Below are 18,841 nucleotides of genomic sequence, written 5' to 3'. Positions count from 1 at the left end.
TATTTAGGTCTCTGCCTCAAGAGAGCGCTGGCCATGAACTAGATATTTGGGAGACATCCTTTTAAAAGGGTAGTTGAGAGGCACCTGGGTGGCTCAGTCGGTTAAGCAACTGCCTTCTGCCCAGCTCATGATCCCGGAGTCCCGGGATCGAGTCCCGCATCGGGCTCCCTGCTCAGCGGGGGGTCTGCTTCTCCCTCTGCCCCTCCCCCCTCTCGTGCTCTCTCATTCTCTCTCTCTCAAATAAATTTAAAAATCTTAAAAAAAAAAAAGTGGTAGTTGAACCCGGGAAGTGGATGACATTGCCAAGGAAGATCCTGTAGAGTGAGAAAAGGATCAGTAAGGGAGCTATGGGAAACAACAGCATACGAAGACTGGTGGAGGAAGGAGAGGGAGTGCCCGGAGAGGCAGGGGCAAAGAAATCATAGGAAGAGTTTTAAAGAGGGAGTGGTCAGCCATGCCAAAGGCTATAGTGAAGCTGAGTATAACGGATTGGCCAGCCTCTGCTGCATCTGGCAGTGGGGTAGTCACTGGTGACTCTGGTCAGGGTGGTTTCATTTGCAGCTCTGGGGGCAGAAGCCAGCAAACTGGTTCAAGAGAGGAGTGATGGGAAAGGTGACTGAACAGACTGAAGAGCTACTCTTTTCCAGAAGTTTCTACGGACAAAAAAAGAGGTGGTACAGTAGTTAAATGAGGGATGTAGAATCAAGGGAGGATGTTTTTTAAAAGGATGGAAGAAATAAAATATTCCTGTGTCAGAAGAAAGAGCCAGTAGGAAGGGAGAACATCCAAATACAGCAGTGAGGGATAACTGACCAAAAAAGATCATTGGGGAAGTCGGAGGGGCAGAGATTCAGAGAACAGGTAGAAGGATTAGCTTTTGAGAGGAGGAAGCACTTTTTTCTCAATAAAACTGGGTAGAGGCAAGATCCTCTAGGAGGAAGTTGATAGAGGTCACCTGATGACCTCATTCACTTCTCTGAACCTCTGTTCTCAGGAAGATGAACACTCATTTCTGAGATAATTTCTATAAATAAATATCCTGACAAAATAAGACCTGGAACTTGCAAATAATGAGAATTCCTAAGAAGCAGATATAAGGGAAATTTATATTAAATGCATTTATTAAAAAAAACTAAAAATAAGTTGTATTCAACTAAGCAAAGGTAAAGACCCTCTAAGAAAGTAGAAGAAAGAAAATAAGGAGGGAAATAGAAATTAATAAATAGAAAACAAAGAAAATAGAAAAGGTTCAACAAAGCCAGAAGCTAGTTTCTTAAAAAATAACCCAATAAAATCTCTAGGAAAATTCATGTGTGCTTGGACACCCACACACCTAGTAGGAAACACAAAGAATATAACTACAGCTATGGTATTTTTTTTAATCTTAGGGGATTATTGTCATTTTGCAGTAAACTTGAATTTTAAATGAAATGGATAACTTTCTATATACTATGCAATTTGAAAAGTCAAGAAAGAGAAAATGTGAATTTGACCAAACCCACAAGGAAGACAATTCCAGTTTCACCTATAAAAGAAAAAGCCATCCAACTCCTCTTGATACCAAAATCAGACTAAGGCAGTTTTGGGTTTGTTTGGGTTTTTTTAAAGATTTTATTTATTTATTTGACAGAGAGAGACACGGCAAGAGAAGGAACACAAGCAGGGGGAGTGAAAGAGGGAGAAGCAAGCTTCCGCTGGGCAGGGAGCCCGATGCGGGACTCGATCCCAGAACCCCGGGAATCATGACCTGAGCCTAAGGCAGACGCTTAATGACTGAGCCACCCAGGTGCCCCCCTAGGGCAGTTTTTATTTATTTTATTTATTTGTTTATTTATTTTTAAAGATTTTATTTATTTGCGAGAGAGAGAATGAGAGACAAAGAACATGAGAGGGAGGAGGGTCAGAGGGAGAAGCAGACTCCCTGCCGAGCAGGGAGCCCGATGCGGGACTCGATCCCGGGACTCCAGGATCATGACCTGAGCCGAAGGCAGTCGCCTAACCAACTGAGCCACCCAGGTGCCCCCTAGGGCAGTTTTTAAATAAAGCAATCTCACTTGTGAAAAGATGCAAATTATAAATAAAACCTAGCTGTTTCAGTTACTGTGTAATACACCCCCCCCCCCGATGTAGTGGCATAAACAAAGCCTTACATGGGCGCCTGTGTGGCTTAGCCGGTTAAGCGTCTGCCTTCGGCTCAGGTCATGATCCCAGGGTCCTGGGATCGAGTCCCACATCGGGCTCCCTGCTCGGCAGGAAGCCTGCTTCTCGCTCTCCCACTCCCCCTGCTTGTGTTCCTGCTCTCGCTATCTCTCTCTGTCAAATAAATAAAATAAATAAATAAATAAAATAAAGCCATACAAACACATCCTGTGCATCATGAAATGGACAAAGCACAGCAGGAATGACATCTCCACTCCAAGATGTCTGGCCTTGGCTGCAAAAACTCCATTGTGTGGGGTGATTTGAACAGCCTGGGGCTGGAATCATCTGAGCATCTTTACCTGCACCTCTGAAGCCCAGACTTAGATAACAAAGACTAGGCTCAGCTGGGACTATTGACCAAAGCACTTCAATGTAGCCTTTCCTCATAGCTTGGGCTTCTTGGAACATGCAGCCAGGTTCTCAAAAGAAACATCAGGAGAAAGAGCATGTTAGGCTGTAAACTTCTCATCTTGGAAGTCATACACCACTTCGGTTGCATTCCACTGCTCAGCCCAGATTTCAAGGGAGATGACACTGTGTCTTGAGAGAGAGGCAAAGTCAGATTGTGAAAGAGCATATGGGATGGGAGAGACTTTGGTGGATATATGTGGAGATACTGTACTGGAAAGTACAATCTTCCACACTAGCAAAGCAAGCCCAGTAATGTGTAAGAAATAACAGATGAGGTTCAAAGAGGGTCAGACCAAGGATAGTTCAGCATTAGAAAAATCTATATAAGGAATTTTATCAACAGCTTGAAGGTCAAAACCATATAGTCATCTCAATAGATTCAGGAAAGACAAGATAAACCTCAACACTGACTAATAAAAAAATTCAACAAGCAAGGAACAGAAAGACTTCTTGAACTGACAGAACATCTATCAAAAGCCTACAGTAAAAAAAAAAAAAAAAAACAGCAACAACTTAATGACACTTGGGAAGCACTACCATGAAAGTCAAAACAATGATGAGGATGCTCATTTTCTATTCAGCATTACACTTGAGATTATAGCTAGCACATTAGGGAGAAAGAAATGAGGTACATGAATGGGATACAAAGGAACAAAAACATTTGGTGATGATATGCTAGTCTATGTAGAAAATACAAGAGAATCTACAAATGTATAAACAAATAGGCGTTTATTAGATTGCTGAATACACAATAAACATAAAAATAGCATGAGCCTCTAGTGTCTGATAATGATGGAATAACCTGGTCAGATTAATCCTCCCAGAGATAGAATTTTTAAAATTTGAACTATATATATATATATATATATTACATACACACACACACACATATATATATATATATATATTTTTTTTTTTTTTTACTTATTTGAAGGCACTGGAAAATGACCCACAGAAGACAGAAACTGGAGGGTAACTACTTTTGTCTTTTTTTTTTTTTTAATTTTTTATTTATTTATTTGAGAGAGAGAGAGAGAGAAAAACAGCATGAGAGGGGATAGGGTCAGAGGGAGAAGCAGACTCCCCGCCGAGCAGGGAGCCCGATGCGGGACTCGATCCCAGGACTCCGGGATCATGACCTGAGCCGAAGGCAGTCGCTTAACCAACTGAGCCACCCAGGCGCCCTGGAGGGTAACTACTTTTGAAAGATGAAATGCAATAGGTGACATTTGTGTGTGATTTTGTGTGTGTGTGTGTGTGTGTGTCTGAGGACATCATCATAATTTCAAGCAGCTTCAGTGATAACCACTGCCTACTGGCTTAAGGTATAAAAAGATAGAGTTCCATGTTGGCAGGGAAGCCAGAGAGTAGTTAGGTGGGAAATCTATGAAGGGAGAGAGCCCCAGAAGGTGTAAATCCTCAAATCTGCATATAGAATGTGTCAAAATCTTTGGCTGGTGGCTCAACTAAATTACATGGAGGAAAACCTATAGTTGCTGGTGGGGGGTGGGAGGGAAGCAGCTGGAAATTGAAAGAGTTGAGCAGAAATTTCAGCCATTGTCCATGACAGGAAAAAGATTGCAAATTAAGTCCTCTCAAATTAACTGCCTTCTGAAATAAAAAATCACTCTGTAAAGCAATATAATTTGTTCCAGTAATAACACTACTAGAAATGTGAAGAAACAGAAAAATATGATCTTTACTCAGGGAAAAGGAAATCAGTCAATAGATACCAACTGTAAAATCACTCAAATGTGCAATAGCAGTCAAGAGCCTCAAATCAGCTATTACATATATACTGAGACTTAAAGGGAAATGTACACACAAATGGATGATAAAGAATTCCTAGATAAGGAATCTAGCAGAGAAACAGAAACTATAAAGAAAGAATGGGCATTCCAGGGGCGCCTGGGTGGCTCAGTCGTTAAGCGTCTGCCTTCGGCTCAGGTCATGATTCCAGGTCCTGGGATCGAGCCCCGCATCGGGCTCCCTGCTCAGCGGGAAGCCTGCTTCTCCCTCTCCCACTGACCCCTGCTTGTGTTCCCTCTCTCGCTGTGTCTCTCTCTGTCAAATAAATAAATAAAATCTTAAAAAAAAAAAAAAAAAAAGAATGGGCATTCCAGAGCTGGAAAGTACAATAATTGAGATGAATAATTCAAGGACTTAATGAGCTGAACAGCAGACTAAAGATAGCATAATAAAGAAAAGCAAACTTAAAGATAGATGGATTACCTAATCTGAAGAACAGAGGAAAAAAAGGTTGGAGGAAAAAAATAAAGCCTCAGAGTCCTGTGGGAAAATATCAAGTGGTCTAACATATCTGCAATTGCAGTTCCACAAAGATGAGAGGGAGAATGGGACATAAAAAATACTTGCAGAAATACTGGCAAAAGGTCCCCAAATTTGGGAAGACATAAATGTATAGACTGAGGAAGCTCAAGAAACTCCCAAGCAGTATGAAGAAAACCACATGTGGGGGCACCTGGGTGGCTCACTTGGTTAAGCATCCAACTCTTCATTTCGGCTCAGGTCACGATCGCAGGGTCGTGAGATTGAGCCCCACATCGGGCTCCATGATCAGCATGGAGTCTGCTTGTCCCTCTCCCTCTGCTCCCCCGCCTCAAATAAATAAAATCTTTAAAAATAAAAAAAATGTAAAATTAAAAAAAAAAAAGAAAGAAAACCACATGTAGGCATGATCATGGGCAAACTGCTAAACTCCAGTAAAGCAAAAGTCTTCAAAGAAGCCAAGTAAAAGTAACACATTACATATAGGAGAAAAATGGCATAAATGATAACCAATTTTTCATTAGAAATAACGGAAGCCAGAAGAACACAGAACAATATATTTAGAGTGCTGGGAGGGAAAAAACAAGAACAACTGTCACCTCAGAGTTCTGTATCCAGTGAAAGTCTTCAAAGATGAAGGTGACTCGATCTGATAAAGACCATCGATGAAAAACTCACCGCTTACACAATACTTAATAGTAAAAACTGAATGCTTTCTCTCTAAGGTTGGGAACAGTGGAAGAAAGTCTGTTCTCACCACTTTCATTCCGCATTGTACTGGAGGTTCAACTGAGAGCACTTAGAGGAGAAAAGGCATCCAGATTGGGTAGGAAGAATTAAAGTTATCTCTAGTCACAGATGAAATGACTTGTACATACAAAATCCTACACACACACAAACTGTTAAACAAGTTCAACAAGGTGGCAGAATACAAGAGCAATACAAAAATATCTATTTTATTTCTATTTTCTAACAATGAACATTCCAAAAATAAAATTTAAAAACCAGTTCTATTTAACATAGCATAAAAAGGAATAAAATACTTAATAAATTTAACCAAAGTGCCAACTTACATACTGAAAACTACAAAATCATTGAAAGAAACTAAAGAAGATCTGCAACGGAAAGTCAAGGTGCCGAGGTAGCTCAGTCGGTTAAGCGTCTGCCTTTGGCTCAGGTCATGATCCTGGGGATCGAGTCCCACATCGGGCTCCCTGCTCTGCAGGGAGTCTGCTTCTCCCTCTGCCCCTCCTCCCACTTGTTCTCTCAGTATCTCTCTCTCTCTCTCAAATAAAATAAAATCTTTAAAATGGAAAGTCATCCCCATGTTCAAGGATTGGAAAATTTAATATTGTTAGGATGGCAATACCCTCCAAATTGATCTACAGATTCAATACAATCTCTCTCAAAATCCCAGATGCCTCTTTGGCAGAAGTGGATAAGCTGATCCTAAAATGCACATGGAAATGCAAGGGATTCAGAAAAGTCAAAACAGTCTTGAAAAAGAACAAAGTTGGAGTACTCACACTTCCATATTTCAAAACCTACCACAAAGCTACGGTACTGGCATGAGAGACCTATCAATCAATGGGATAGAACTGAAAGCCCAGAAATGGAGAAACCTCTGAAACTGCTCCCAAATCAGCCAAATAATCAATAACGATAATAATATTGCATCTCGGGGGGGGGGGAATGGGGAGATTAGTGCCACCTGTAAGGATGTCAGGATTCAGAGGTAATTGTCCCTGTTTAAGCTCTATCTAATACACCAGTCTGGTTCTACGCAAACTCATGGATCCCGGAGGATTGCAGTATACGAGTACAAGCTTAACCAACTAGTAGCCTCAATTGTAGCCATTGTATCTGATCTGGTATCTTTGCTAGATCGGATTAATATGGTCTCAGGTACATGGTATGGTATGGAGCCACTGACTTGACAAATGGGTCCTTTTCTATTCCAGTCTGTTCTCCTCAAAAGATAAAAAAATTTGTAACTATGTGCAGTGATGGATGTTAACTATTGCAACTTACTGTGGGGATCATTTTGTAATACATAATATATCAAATCATGTTGTACATCTGAAACATATAATTTTATATGTCAATTATATATCAATTTTTAAAAGTTTTGTAGGAAGAGAATCAGAAGTATTTCACATTCACATAGAAGGCATAAGAATATACATTTATAGTCTTGTCCCAGAGTATGTTACATGACATCACTCTGATGAGACAGATGGGAACAAGAAGTAGTTAGTACACTGAAGGTCTTGGTAAGCTGCATGCAATCCAGAGGATGGGAAATCAACTCTGAAGAGTCAGAGGTCTAGCAGCCAGGAGCTTTGCTGACATATCTCCTGACATAAAAAAACAAATTACTGAGGCACCTGGCTGGCTCAGTAAATAGAGCATGCGATTCTTGATCTCTGGGTCATAAGCTCAAGCCCCACATTAGGCATAGCTTACTTAAACAACAACAACAACAACAACAAGTTAATGCATCTTACATGCTCTTTCTCCAAGAAGGAAACACAGTCCTTAGTAGGCCTCTTCAGGTTGTGAAGACAACACATTCTATCCCTGGTTATACTGCTCTGCACAATATACCAGGAGACGACTTTAAGTAAGTTTTGGAGCCATATGATATGGCAGACCCATGGTGGTGGAGGTGAAGTTCATGGCAAGATCCAGTGGAAGAATCACAATGCAAACTATTAAAATCCTGGAGCAAGAACATGCGAGTTGTAGCAGAGAATTATATGCCGTTTGAAAGGCAGCTTCTCGTGGGCCACTGGGCCACAATGGAGATGGAAAGGTTGACCACGGGACACCAAGTGACCATGCATCTGGAACTTTCCATCACTGGCTGGATTGTGTCAGACACACCAAGTCATAAAGTCAGATGGGCCCAGTACCAATCCATCATAAGATGGAAATGTTACACCTGGGATCAAGCCTAAGCAGGATCAGAGGACACAAGCAATCTGCATGAGCAGGGTCCCCAGAACCCCATGTTACACACTACAGTTGCACCAGTGTTCTTCACTCAGCTCATACCTATGGCTGTAATGGAGCATGGGGGAAGAGTCCTGTGAAGCTGGTGGGAAAAGCCCAAGTCTGGTATATGGCTGGGTTATGGTTTGGGTCTATGAGTGGGTTATGGCCATTCTGTTTCAAGGGAAATCTTCCCAACAGGCAGATATTAAAATGATCACCCGTTCTGTGCAAGAAGTAGCTCAAAGTGAGAATATAAATGGATTCATGGGCAGTGGCAAATGGCCTAACCAGTTGGTCAGTGTCTTGAAAGGAAAAAGACTGGAAGACTGGATACAACAAGGTCTGGAGTAGAGGTCTATGGATAGATACAGGGGAGGGAGAACAAAGTATGAAGATCTTTGCTTCACATGTCAATGCCACTATAAAGCATCCACCATGAGAGAGACACTGAACATCCATATAAACGAAATGACTCGGCTGATTGATGTCAGCTCGCCACTGAGCATCTCAGAATTGGCACAATGAGCACATGTATGGAGTAGCCACAGTGGCAGAGATGGAGACTATGTTAGGGCCCAGTAGCCTAGACTTCCATTTACCAAGGCTTATTTAGCTACTGCTATCTCTGAATCTTCACTTAAACATTGACACAAACCAATACTGAACTCCCAATGTGACACTCTTTCTTCAGGAGACTAAGTGGCCACTTGATAGTTGACAACACTGGGCTTCTTCCATCCTAGAAGGGCTGGTGATTTGTTCTCATGTGAACAGATTTGTTTTTGGTGTAAGGATTTGACTCTCCTGCCCTCAGAGCACCACTCAATGTCACTACCTGGGGGCTTACAAAGGTGCATGATACATGCAGGCTGCTCTGACCAACATAAAGAAGGTTCCTCCAGTAAGCTGAATTTTAGTTCCAAGCTGTCTTGCTACAACTCTTTAATAATAATCTTGAAGGTAAATAATTTGCTTACTTATACAATCCAACCACACAACAGTAACCAATACTTAACTCATTATAGGGTTTTATTAGTGGTACCAGCTAGGAGGCTACCGCAACAGACAATGCAAGAAGTATTGATAGCTTGGACTAAGGTGATAGGGTACAGAGAAGGGGAGGTAGGTAGTCACAAGGAAATTATTTCTCCTGTATCCAGGTGTAATAGATAGGACTCTAGAGATCACAGCAACCAAAGTAAGCTAGCTTAAATAGAAAAGTGCTATTCATTTCAAGGACAAAGGATGGCTTGTGGAACCTCAGGGCTGTGGCAGGCAGCTGCATCTCAGGCAGGTTCTAGAACGAGGGCCTAGAAAGCCACTGGTTTGCTCTCTCAGCTCATCTGCATTGTTCACAGATGGAAGAGGCTCATTACAAAGCTCCTAAGCTTTAGGTCCATTCACCTAGAGAAAGACCAAGTTTTGATAAAAAATAAATGTCCATAGGGGAGACTCTGATGGCCAGCTTGGGTCAGGGGCCCACTGTCGGTAAGATTGGTTTGACTGTGAGAAGCTTCTATAAAAGTAGGAGGGATAGTTGTCCATTGCTCCCAGGGCCCACAGACTAGTTCTAGATGTTTATTTTTTTTAAAGATTTTATTTATTCACTTGAGACACAGAGATACAGAGAGGGAGAGAGAGAGCATGAGCAGGGAGAGAGGCAGAGGGAGAGGGAGAAGCAGGCTCCCCACTGAGCCGGGAGCCTGATATGGGGCTCCATCCCAGGACCCTGGGATCATGACCCGAGCCGAAGGCAGACGCTTAACCATCTGAGCCACCTAGGCGCCCCTCGTTCTAGATGTTTAATTCAAGCGTAGTTAACATGAAGCAGCAAGCAGTTTCAGAACTGAGTCATCTGAAATAGTATGGTTGTAGTTCTTAGAACCCCTGCGGGCATTTAGCAACTATCTTTGGCTCTCAAGTCCTCCACTCCAGCTCAGTCCTTTTGTTAACCTGTGAGGCTTCTCAGGGTGTGTGGCCACTTAACGGTTATTTAAGCTTCCAGTGTTTACACTGCAGTATTTTCCATATTAAAATCCAACATTTAGTGCTTACTGTGTGCCGGGAGTGGCTCTAACTTTACCTGTATTAAACTCGTTCAAACTACAAGACTTAATGGGATAGGTAGTATTATTATTATTATTTTTTAAAGATTTTATTTATTTATTTGACAGAGAGAGACACAGCGAGAGAGGGAACACAAGCAGGGGGAGCAGCAGAGGGAGAGGGAGAAGCAGGCTCACCAAGCAGGGAGCCCGATACAGGGCTTGGTCCCAGGACCCTGGGATCATGACCTGAGCCGAAGGCAGACGCTTAACGACTGAGCCACCCAGGCGCCCCTGGGATAGGTAGTATTATTAAAGCCATCTCCTAATAATGTCTCTCCCTCTTAACTAGAAAACAGTGCACCAGAAGAGCCAAAGAGACACCACTACTGGCTTGACTAGTTTATTTTACACAATTACCTTTGGCTTTTGAAAGTTAGGTTATTTTATTTCACCTTTTTCCCTCAGTTCTAAAGTCAAAGACCTGCCCATCTGGTTTATAAACTCTTTCTATTCAGATAGAACTGGGAGTGTCATAACCAAGACTTTTTTTTTTCTTCTACAGTTACTCCTCAAGGTTCAGAAGGGTGGTAGGTACAGCTGGTGACACTTCCATGAGAAACAAGTATGCTAGAAATATCTGTGAGTGGCAGCGTTGTACAGCATAGTATCTGATTTAAACTTCAGATGCTTCAAAGGTGGAAGAGGAACTGAAGAGGAAGCAGTCCATGCAGTTTGAAGGTTTCAGTAAGATTTCGTTTCTTTTGATAACATTTTTCAGTCCCCTACCCCTCTTTTACTGATCAATATTTGTTAAGCATTCTGAGTTCCAAGGAAGAAACAACCAAACACAAAAGAACAGTAAACTTACAGCCAGCCTTCCAGACATTAATATTCTGGATTCCAGAATGACTGATACTGGGTTTTGTTCATTAGGAAAGGCTGATGTCTGAGAACCTCTTCCTCACTCCTTACCTTTATAGGACACTGTGCTTTCCTATGGTATATGACATTTTGATCCTTTAAATAATTCTGGAACACAGCATGAGTAGTATTATACTCTTCTCAATTCTAAGAAGAAGAAGACAAGCTTAGAGAGGTTTGGGTCATTTGCCTAATCAAAAATCGAAAATAAGGGCACCTGTTTTAATAGTCAACAATGTTTGCTGAATGAATGGCATTAACTAAATGTTAGTGAGCTCTTTGGAGTGTCTGGCACAGTAACTCTTGAGCTTTAAATCAGATTATCTGGCCTTAAAGGTTAAGATTTTATTTATTTGTTTGACGGAGAGAGACACAGCGAGAGAGAGGGAACACAAGCAGGGGGAGAGGGAGAGGGAGAAGCTGGCTCCCCGCTGAGAAGGGAGCCCAAAACGGGACTCTATCCCAGGACCCTGGGATTATGACCTGAGCCGAAGGCAGACGCTTAACCAACTGAGCCACCCAGGCCATAAAGGTCAAAACCAGGAATGGCTCTATCCACTAAATCAAGTTTCCTGCATTGGAGATCTCAAGCCAGTAAAACTCCAGAAAAATCCTGGAACTTATTTCGTCAAGAGCACACTAAAAGGTTTATCATTTATCATTTGTTATTATCACTATAAAGCCATAAAAATATTTTGCTAGGAAATGGATACAAAAAAAATTCAGAATAATGCATAATCCCTTTTCCAGAAAGGTAGATACACATTTAAAATATATATATATATTAAAGATTTTATTTATTTGACAGAGAGAGAGCGAGAGAGGGAACACAAGCAGGGGGAGTGGGAGAGGGAGAAGCAGGCTTCCCGCTGAGCAGGGAGCCCGATGCGGGGCTCGATCCCAGGACCCTGGGAGCATGACCTGAGCCGAAGGCAGATGCTCAACGACTGAGCCACCGAGGCGCCCCTAAAAATATTTTTTAAAGTTTTTACAATGTATTAAAATGACGGCGTGTAACATTTTATTTTATAACGCTCCACTGTAACAGTTGAAGTAAATCTGTTTCAGCGTGACACCCTTAGTGGAGCTCAAAACACTCTGCCGGCACCGTGTGTATGTGTGAAATCAGTCTTTGGAGAAGATCCTTTCACATGGGATATAAAGGATGCAACTCAACGCAGTTTTATGGGGTTAAAAATAGGCTGCGTAAACGAAGAGAAGATGAGGAGGGCAAGCCTCCATGCTTTAGTCACTTCTCTCTACGAGATCCGGGCAGGTGAGGCCAGGGACGACAGTTCTGGGTCTGACCACCTGACCCAGAGCAAGTAGGAGTTGAGCTGAGAGCGACGCCACTGATAAAAAGTGCCTCACACCGAGCCCACCAAGCCAGCCAGGGCCTCCGAAAACAGACGTGTGGGGGCAGTGCGGGCAGAGCTCCGCAAGCGAAAAATGATCACAGGCAACCTCCGCTTCCAACTCTCGCCGGAGTAACACCGCGGGGACACACACCTTGCCGTCCGAAGAGACCCGGCACAAGATGGCGGCACGTCACGTGAGCAACGTGGTGACGTAGGACGGCGGCCCGCACGGAGGGACCGCCTTAACCTCACCCCCCACGCTCACTTACTCAGTTTTGCCCCCCTCTCCTCCCCCGCCCCCGGCCTGGTGTAGATCATGCCGCCAGTGGCGGCCCTGACTGCCGAGGAAACGGTAGCCTAGGACAGTTGGCTGTTAAGTGACACTGATTCTCCCCGCTCCTCCTGACCCCTGAGACAGAGGCACGTCCCCCGCCGCGTGAGGGGGTGGGGAAGTGGGTAGAGAATTCGGATCCACCTGGGAGGGGGGAGTGGAAGTTCCCGCCCCGGACAGCGGCGAGGCGGCAGCCACAGGTAAGCAGGGGGCGGGGGTGGGACGTGTTCCCGCGTCCCCGGGCAGAGGGAGGGCGCGGGGACTCGGCGCCGGCGGGGACGCCGAGTCAAGTCTCGCGCCCGGTGGGGGGTCGCGCGCGGCTGCAGCGGTGGGGGAGGGGCGCGGAGGGCGCGCGGCGGAAGGGGGAGGGGCTGCCCGCTGTCCCCCGGCCGAGCGCCCTTCCGGTTCTCGCGCCTGGCCCGGCTGTTCCCCCTCAGTAGTCGGTCTCCCCTGCCTCCCACCCCCCCCCCCCCCAACCAAAATAAAACCGGAGACCTCCTCTCGGGGATGGCTTTCGCCTCTGAAGCGGCCCCTCTGCGGCCCAAGGCGAGCGCCCTCCGTCGAAGGTCTCGGGATTGGGCGGGGACGGCGGGGCGGGGAGGGCGGCGTGGCCTTGGCCTCCGCGCGTTTTCCGCCCAGCTTCCCGAGACCGGGTCTGTCCGCCAGGGAGCCCACGGAGCACACCGGCCGCCCTCGGCGTGCGCGGCCCCGGGCGGCTGGCGGTGGAGGGCAGAAGCAGCCCTTGCCCGCAGGGAGCTTACAGTCCAATGGGGAGGTAGATAGTAATGACACAAACGCACGAAACAGTACTGGAAAGGTGTAGCTGATGGGCGAGGAAGGAGAGAGTGGGATGGTAGAAGCTCCTCTGTTTATTTCTGGACAGAGGATCAAGCCGAGGAAACTGTCTCTTTGCTTTTCTCTTGTATCATGAAACTAAGCATGGTAGTTCCCAGCATCAGCTACACGTTGGAGCGTGCAGCTTAATCTGCTCTAAAATCATTGTAGGTGTTAAATAATGGTGATTTTGTTAGTTTTTGAGGAGCTGTGGGCTAGTACAGGTTTCCTCAGCTATCAGAAAGGGCATTCCTGTGAAACCTTTCCTTAAGAGAAATGGCCTGAAGCGAAGAAGCAGTTACCATTTATATGGAAAACATTTTCAGTGTTCTCAGACCCCCAAAATAATCTCTCAGGCTTTTCTGATACCTTAGGACTCATCTTACTAACAAAACAAATTGAGATAAAGTCCCGATGCTCACAGACGCAGTTCAAAGCTATGGAGATTTGGTGAGATGCTGAGTGCAGTTCTGGGGGAAGGAGTTTGGCAGGCCACTCTTGCTCTTGTGGTCCAGGCTGCCTCTGTAATGGCTGGCTGTGAAACAAACAAACGCTGAATACTATTTTCACTTTTTTCCTGAAAGTGAAAATCCTCTTTGAGATTTCTTTCGGTTAGTGAAATCAGGTACTAGTGTAGGTTTTTGTAAAAGTGCAGTGCGGTAACACGAATTTTCGAGAAGTGGGGGATACCTGTAATGCTTATTGAGAGTATCCTCCTGAGGCTTTTTCAACGTAGATTTGGCAAGCATCTTTGTCAAACTGGCCTGGTTTGTGAGGAGAGTTTGTATGCCATGTTTGTTTATGTTTGCAAAATGCATTTTATCTTGAGAATTTTGTTACCACCAGAAATAAGCAGTTTTATTAAAATGCTATTTTTCCTGTAGATTTTGTAATATACATGTTCCTCGGTGTCCCGATTAGAATCAGTACAGTTGTCCTAACACTGAGTGTGTTCGTTCTACTATCCTTTAAGGTTATGTTTGGTCTGTGATACATCTGTACAGTACTACTATATCGCCAGTAGGTGGTAGTCCCGTCTAAAGATGCTTTTTCTTCACATATCCTACTTAATTATAATGAATTTCCATCTCTAGGATTTTTTTTTTTTTTTTTTTTGCCCCTGTTGTCTTGATTCTAAAGCCAAGTTGAAGTAATTGTCTAAATATATTTCTTTAACTGTTACTGTGTTTCACTGCCCCCTGTGATTCTGCCCTTCTTACTGTGGTCTAATGTTAAGCTTCCATCTGCTGCCAGGAAGTACATTATTTTCATAGAAAATGCCTTTGTACATGTACAGTTTATTCTGTGTTGAGCTAGTTTTTAACAGATTGTTAATCTTAACCTCAGTTTGAAGAGCAATAGCTGAAAAGAGTGAGCAGATGAAGATTATACTCTGACATTAAATATATAGTATTGACAAACCCTACTAAACACATTGATTTATTCAGCATTAATAAATGTGCAAGGTATTAGTGCTATATTGGGAACAGGATGTGGTCTTTGGCTTGGCTCCCTAGAGCTTGCATTCTGGTGGCAAGACCAAAAACAGGCCATTACATTACTGGGATAAGTGCCATGAGAAGAGGGGGTAACATGTGCTTTGGGGATACAGCCAGAGCTTCTTGACTAGTCTGAGGGAGTCATGAAAGATTGCCTGGGAGAATAACTCAAAGGAATAGGCCACATGAAGAGAAGGGGAGTAGTGTTTCTGGCAGAGGGAATGGCATGTGTGAAAGCCTGAGGGTGAGAGAAAGCAAGGCAGGCACATGGGAAGATCTGAAAGAAATTCAGCATGATGAATAGGAACAATTTTGAAGGGAGATCATGAGTTCACTTGTGGAAATGTCGAGCAAAAGACTCCTTGCCCTCAAGCTTATCATAGTTCAGTATTCTCTATAGGTGAGGAAACTAAGACCTTCATTCATCAAATGAGAATACTAACTGTATTTGTTGATGTTTGTTGTTTAGTGCATACATGAGGGTCTCTGTTGGGCACAGAGCATACATTCATGATACAGGCCCTATCCTTAGGCACTTAAGACTGGGGGAAACAACACCAAAAAAAAAAGGGGGGGAAACAGACATGCCAATAAACACAATTCAGAGTGTTAAGTGACCTCATTAGAAACACGTGCAGGGCACAGTTGAAGTCGGAAGGAAAAAAGGACCTGGAGCAGTTGCGAACTTAATGTTTGGGATGAAACTTGAAAAGAGTAGGAGTTTGCCAGATGGACAAGTTGGCAATGTTAGAGGAAGAGGGGCAGCATGGAATTAAAAAAAAAGGATTTTGAGTTAAAATAGTTCTGGCTTCAGGTCTTGTATTCACATCTTACTGTGAGATCTATAGTAAATGACAATTTCCTTGAGCCTCAATTTACACATCTCTAAAACAGGGAATCCAGGAATTGATATATAAAAAAGCTCTTTGTTTAGTGCCTATCATATTATTCATTTCTTTGCAAATTTTCTTAGAAGTACCATGCCTTTTACTTAAATTCTTTATATATAGTCAGCAAGATCACAGCCTGCTGCAGTTTCTCAGCCTCCCAAATTCGTTCCTGTTGATGGCACTTCTGAAGCTGTGTTTCACTGCCCCCTGTGATTCTGCCCTTCTTCCTGTGGTCTAATGTTAAGCTTCCATCTGCTGCCAGGAGATACATTATTTTCATAGAAAATGCCTTTGTACGTGTACAGTTTATTCTGTGTTGAGCTAGTTTTTAACAGATTGTTAATCTTAACCTCAGTTTGTAGAGCAATAGCCGAAAAGAGTGAGCAGATGAAGATTATACTCTGACATTAAAAAATATATAGTATTGTTTACAATGAGATGTAACTATAAAGCTTTTCATTTTGGAAAAAAAAAAGCTGACTAGTTGATTTCTCTTTAAAAAATTATAGAATAGGCTATCTTATTTTCCATTGGAAATGTGGTTGTAATAATTGTCCAGAATCTTATTTGCTGACTGTAGTGGCTTTTACTAGGAAATATGTGTTGTTTTGTTGATTGTGTTAGTTTCCATTAGATATAGGATTTCTTAATAATATTGTTATGGAGGAAAAATCAGTGAGTCACAGTGAAACAGAAAAGTATCATTTCCAGTAATTTAATAAGGTTTTGAAAAATCTTTTATAGTTTCTTCCAATGCCTTAGCACTATATATTTTTTTCTTTTCTACATTCTAACATGTCTTCTGAAATGGAGTGTTAAAAAAGGCATTTTCGGCTGCCTAGCTGTCTCAGTCAGTAGAGCGTGTGACTCTTGATTTTGGAGTTGTAAATTTGAGCCCCACACTAGGTATAGAGATTACTTAAAAACAAATCTTTTTTTATTTTTTTTTTTTTAAGATTTTATTTATTTATTTGTGAGAGAGAGAATGAGAGACAGAGAGCACGAGAGGGAGGAGGGTCAGAGGGAGAAGCAGACTCCCCGCTGAGCAGGGAGCCTGATGTGGGACTCGATCCCGGGACTCCAGGATCATGACCTGAGCCGAAGGCAGTCGCTTAACTGACTGAGCCACTCAGGCGCCCAAATCTTTTTTTAAAAAACGCATTTTCAGTACAGACAGTATGTAGAAAATACATAATTGCAGGTTTGGTGCTGTCTCTGTGTTTTGTCTGTGGGATTATACTTGTATTAGTGGAGATTAAAAATCACTGTGCTCTTCCTAAAGAAGGGACTATATGTAAGCTTAAAAGCAGTTGAAGAAACAATATAGGAAGCATCAGATGAATTTGGCAAAATTAAAAGTTTTAAAATAATCATAGTTAAGTCACTTAAGATATTTGTATCCACATGATAGAGATGAAATTTATATACATATATTTTTAAAGATTTTATTTATTTATTTGACAGAGAGAGAGAGTGTGAACACAAGCAGGGGAAGTGGGAGAAGGAAAAGCAGGCTGCCCGCTGAGCAGGGAGCCTGACGCGGGGCTCGATCCTAGGACGCTGGGATCATGACCTGAGCCGAAGGCAGACGCTTAATGACTGAGCCACCCAGGTGCCCCAGAAATGAAATTTATATTACGAAATATTAGGGACGCCTTTGTGGCTCAGTCGGTTAAGCATCTGCATTAGGCTCAGGTCATGATCCGAGGGTCCTGGGATCGAGTCCCGCCTGCTTCTCCCTCTCTTGCTCTACCACTTGTGTGCGTGCTCTCTGACAAATAAGTAAAATAAAACAAAGAAATATTAAAGACTGGGGTGCCTGGGTTGGTTGAGCATCTGACTCTTGATTTCGGCTCAGGTCATGATCTCAGGGTGCTGGGATCCAGCCTCACGTCAAGCCCCACCTCGGGCTCTGCACTCAAGAGATTCTCTCTCTCCCTCTCTCTCTGCCCCTCCACCCACTCATGCACACACTCTTTCTCTCTAAATAAATAAATAAAACCTTTAAATATATTTTTTAAAAAGAAACAGGCCAGTAAGAAAACACTAAGATTTGGTGATAAATGAATGGATAAGTAATATGAACAGATAGCTCACAAAACTAATGGAGAATTAAGAAGTGTAAAACAGTGTATTGTTTTCACCTATCATTGCTTTCTCATGTGCTTCTGATGGACTGTAATTCTTTCAGAAAACTTTAGGTATTCATACTCCTTGATCAAGTAATTCTCCTTTTTGGAATATATCCTCTGGAAATAATTTTAATTATGGAAAAGTTTTATGTACCAAAGTTACTAATCATAGTATTATTTGGTAAAAAAGAAAATGAATTATGTATGTTCACTGGTTGGATTATTATGTAGCCTTTGAATATACCATATTTTGTTTATCCATTCATCTCTATGCACATTTGGGTTGATTCTACTGTTTGACGGTTGTAAATAATGTTGCTATGCACATGGGTGTACACATATATCTTTAAGACCCTGCTTTCAGTTCCTTTGGATATATACCTAGGTGTGGGATTTCTGGATCATACAGTCATTTTATCTTTAATTTTTTGAGTAACTACCACAGTGTTTCCCATAGTGGCTACACATTTTTTGCATCCCCAACCATAGTGCATAAATGCTCCAATTTCTCCACATCCTCACCAACACTTATTTTCTGTTTTGTTTTTTTTTTAAATATTAGCCATCCTAATGGGTGTTGAGATGATATCTCATTGTAGTTGTGATTTGCAGTTCCCTAATGATTAGCGATATCGAACATCTTTTCATGTTTGCTGGCCAGCCCCCTCTTTTTTTCTTTTATGCCTTTGTATGTAATAATTAAAAACCTTAAATTCTGCCCAAATCTTTTAGCAGTCTTTTTCTAAGTGGTTGTCCTTCCATTTGACATATTCCATCTTTCATAAGCCATTTATTCTCACTTTTACCTAACCTACATATCCTGAAGTTGATTATCTAGATCATCTAGATCTTTAGAACCTCTTTAGTTATGGTTGTACTTACTTATTTGTTCAGCTTTTACTTAATGAATTCTCTACGTAGAACTATAC

The 18,841-nt window shown here is 42.6% G+C and overlaps 1 protein-coding gene across 2 annotated transcripts in view; it reads left to right on the top strand.

The window, feature by feature from the left end:
• Window positions 1–15,949: 15,949 nt before the first annotated feature.
• The window catches only part of ATF1 (activating transcription factor 1), a 78,509-nt gene continuing 75,617 nt past the window's right edge, over window positions 15,950–18,841 (top strand). For both annotated transcript variants that reach the window (XM_021704804.1, XM_044915420.1), the window contains exon 1: window positions 15,950–16,073. The gene's annotated coding sequence lies outside the window, so the exon portion shown is untranslated. The remainder of the gene's footprint in view (window positions 16,074–18,841) is intronic.

Source organism: Neomonachus schauinslandi, chromosome 5 (genome assembly GCF_002201575.2).
Source record: "Neomonachus schauinslandi chromosome 5, ASM220157v2, whole genome shotgun sequence".
Classification (NCBI taxonomy): domain Eukaryota; kingdom Metazoa; phylum Chordata; class Mammalia; order Carnivora; family Phocidae; genus Neomonachus; species Neomonachus schauinslandi.
This window is presented reverse-complemented; position numbering and strand designations above follow the sequence as displayed.